We start from the raw sequence: 4,011 nt of genomic DNA on the forward strand, positions 1-4,011 counted from the left end.
TGGATTAGAGCACTCAAGACTGAATCCTGGGCATGTTTGCAGAAGGAAGTTGGAGGGGGGGTTGGAATGGAGTCTGGCAAATTACACCCCACAGTGAACAGAGGGGTTAAAGAGAAAACTACCAAGGGATCTTATACTGGCACCGGATGTGCGGTTTGCTCAAATATTCTGACTTTATGTATCTGTTTTTTATTCAGTGTTCTTTATTGTATGCTCACTATTCACCAAGCACTGTTTAAACTGCAGGGGGCACAAAAAGGACAAAGAAAGGGAAAGAGTGGTGAGTTAGGAAAACAAGACATCACAGTTGCTGAGTTTATTGTTATAAGACTGGTACAGCTTTCCTCTAAAGAGTTCACATCTATTATCTCTACCTCGCTATAAAATAATAACGGCAATAAATTCATATCTCTTACTGCCTAGGAAAAAAAGGTAAAAGAAGTTGGGTAATTTGATTAAGACTTTATGAGTAATAAGTTTGAAGTGAATTTAGGAATTCTCCCTTCCAAATTATTCTTATTTTTTAAACATCTTTATTGGAGTATAATTGCTTTACAATGGTGTGTTAGTTTCTGCTTTATAACAAAGTGAATCAGCTATACATATACATATACCCCCATATCTCCTCCTTCTTGCTTCTCCTTCCCACCCTCCCTATCCCACCCCTCTAAGTGGTCACAGAGCACCAAGCTGATCTCCCTGTGCTATGCGGCTGCTTCCCACTAGGTATCTATTTTACATTTGGTAGTATATATAAGTCCATGCCACTCTCTCACTTCGTCCCAGCTTATCCTTCCCCCTCCCCGTGTCCTCAAGTCCATTCTCTACTCCCTTCCAAATTATTGCCCTAAATTTAAAGAGCCACAGATCCCTGTATTTCTGATGACATAAGGAGAGGATTATGGGAAGGAATCTTGGCACTAACATGTTAAAGATAATATAGACAGTGGTGTAAAGAATTCAAGGGTTGGAAAGCAACTATACTCCAGTAAAAATTAATTAAAAAAAAAAAAAAAGAATTCAAGGGTTGGGAATTCCCCGGCATTACAGTGGTTAGCACACTGTGATTTCACTACCGAGGGCCCGGGTTCAATCCCCGGCTGGGAACTAAGATCCCACAAGCTGTGTGCCACAGCCAAAAACGAAACAAAACAAAACAAAAGAATTCAAGGGTTGCCTGACCTCATTGCCACTTTCTGCTGGTAACCTCAGAACCCTGCTTGACTTAACTTTCTTAAGTCTCAACTTCCTAAGCTGTGAAATGGGAATTAAAAAACAGTACCTTCCCCACAAAGATAATGCGTGGGTTAACAGAATTATGTGCGCAAAACACAGTATCAGGTGATAGAGAAGGAGAAGGCAGTAAATGGGAGCCATCATTAATAATAAAAAAGCAGTTTTAGGAACATAATGGTCAAAATGGTACAGAGATCAGAAGTAAAGTCTGCTTATTTATTCCTCTCAATACCCAAAGAGTTTTGTATCATGAACCCTGAAAATCTTAACCCTAGAAGTATTTATATTTAATTTGTATTATCCTCCAGAAAGTATTAACACTCCATAACATAACTGCTTTTAATTCAAGAGAAAAAAAACTTATTTTTATATGAACACTTTTAAATTGTATTATACTTATATTTTTTAAAAAATTGAGCTACTTGGAGCCACATTCGGATTCAAATAAAACAAACTAGAAACTAGTAGTCAAACTATGGTGGGTTCCAAAGAGGTTTCTTGGCACCCCCTAATGGATGTGATTCTTTTATTTTCCTCTAGTGTTTTTAGCAAAGTGCATCAACAAAGTCTGGTCACTAGATTCCGCACCCCTCCCCCCAGGGACATAGAAGCAACCTAAAATCACATTTACTAGAGCTTTGGGGATGACGGGGAGAGCAACAACGTCTTTGGTTGAATATTATTGAGTACCTCCTATGTTCCAGGCACTGTTCTAAGGGTTGGGGAGAGAGATCAGTGAACAAGACAGTCCAAAATACTTGCCCTCATGCAGCTTACATTCTACCATAGTGGAGACGAACAATAAAAAATATATATAAGTAAAACATATAGCTTATCAGGTAGTGGTAAGTGTGGCTAAAATAAGTCAACAAAGGACAAGCAAGAGTGCCAGAGAATGGGGCTGGGGATGTCATTTCTAATGGGGTGGTCAGGGAAGATCTTGCTGAGAAGGTGACATGAGCAAAGAGCTGAAGGAAGCAGAGGGTGTGAGCCCTGTAGAGAACTTGGGGCAAAGCACTGCAGGCAGAGAGAATAGCAAGTGTGCAAAAGCACTGAGGTAGAATGAACCCCAGTGAGGAGACTACTGTCGCTGCAGCCAAGAGAGGGAGGGGAAGAGCAGTAATGTCCGAGATTAGTTTTGAGTCGAAAAATGACTTGACACGTTAAAAGGCTCACTCTGGCTGCGGTGTTGTGATTAGGCTGTGAAGGGTATGCGTGAAAGAAAGGAGATGAAGCCATTTCACCAATCCAGGCTTCTCATGGGAGATAGTGGCTCAGACCATGACAGTAGTAGCAGAGATGGTGAGAAAAGGCTGGATTCTGTCTATGTTTTGAAGATAGAACCAACAGTATGTGGTGACAGCTTGAATGGAAGAGAAAAAGAGGAGTCAAAGATGACCACGTGGTTTGGGGCCTGGGCAATGGGAAGAATGAAGTTGTCATTTACTGAAGTGAGCAAAACAGCAGGTTGAGCAGGTTTGGACGGGGAAGGTGAGGTGGTCAGTTTCATACATCCCAAGTTCTGAGACACTTATTAGAAATCCAAGTGGAGATGCCAATTAGGCTGTTGGATACACAAATATGAAGTTCAGGGAAGAGGTCTGGGATGGAGTATGTGCGAGTTGTCAGTGTATACATGGTATTTAAAGACATGAAACACTATGCACGAATGAGTGTAGTTAGGAAAGAGACCCAAGGACTAGGTCCTGGGAAGTCCAGTGAATTGAGTTTGGGGACAAGAGGGAGAGTAAGCAAAGGAGACTGAGAAGTGGCCAGTGAGTTAGAAGAACCAAGAGCTTATCCTGGAAGTCGAGTTCCTAGTTGAGAAAGAAGTGATCAGTTAGAGTTAAGGCTGCCTATAGAGCAAGTAATGGTGGGAGGACTGAGAAATGGCTATTGGACTTAGCAATGTGGAGGTCTTCAATGAGCTTGATAAGAGGAGCTTTACTGGTGGGATAGACATGAGTCCAACTGGAATGGGTTCGTGAGAGAATGAGAAAAGAGGAATTGGAAACAGAGAGAAGAGGTAACACTTTTGGAGAGTTTAGCTGGAGGGAGAGTGGGAGTCCAGCGAAAAAGTTTAAAGGAAAAACTTATAGCACATTCCTATACTGATGGGAATATTCTTGTTGAGGGTTGGGGAGGGGAGGGGAGTGGAAGAGAGAAACTGGGGAGAATTGCTAGAGCGGTGTTCTTGAGTAAATGGGAAGCAGTGGGAGTGTATGCACAGATGGAGGAGCTGGCCTGAGCTAGCAGCCTGGGCAGCTCTGTCTTAGTAACAGAAGGAAGACAGAGCATAAGGAATTGGAGGTGTGGGAACTTCTGATTGCTTCTGTTTTCTCAGTAAAACCAGAAGCAGTCTTATCGGATGAGAATGAAGACGGGGAGAGGGTGTTACAGGTTTGGAGGGAGAGGAGAAGGTGTGAAACAGTTGCCTAGGAAAGCAGGATGGTGAAAGGTCTAGAGAGATGTGGCAGATGCTGGCAGGTACTGAGGGCCCACTTGAGGTCATGAATTTATAGTGAGACTAGGCAGCATGGTCAAGTGCTTTTCCCAGTGCAGTTCAACTGCACAGGTGTGGGCAGAGAGTAGTAAGAAAGCTGGAATCAACCAGGATTGGGAGTTTGCCAGGCAAGTATCATGAAGAGAGAGAAGGGGACAAAGGAATCAAGAATATATATAAGAGAGTGATTATAGTGATAGACTGTGGAAGGAAGAGGGAGGGAAGTAAGGACATGAAAGAATATGAGGAACAGTAAAAAAGGGGTTGGATTT

Source organism: Eschrichtius robustus, chromosome 6 (genome assembly GCF_028021215.1).
Source record: "Eschrichtius robustus isolate mEscRob2 chromosome 6, mEscRob2.pri, whole genome shotgun sequence".
In the NCBI taxonomy this organism is placed as follows: Eukaryota; Metazoa; Chordata; class Mammalia; order Artiodactyla; family Eschrichtiidae; genus Eschrichtius; species Eschrichtius robustus.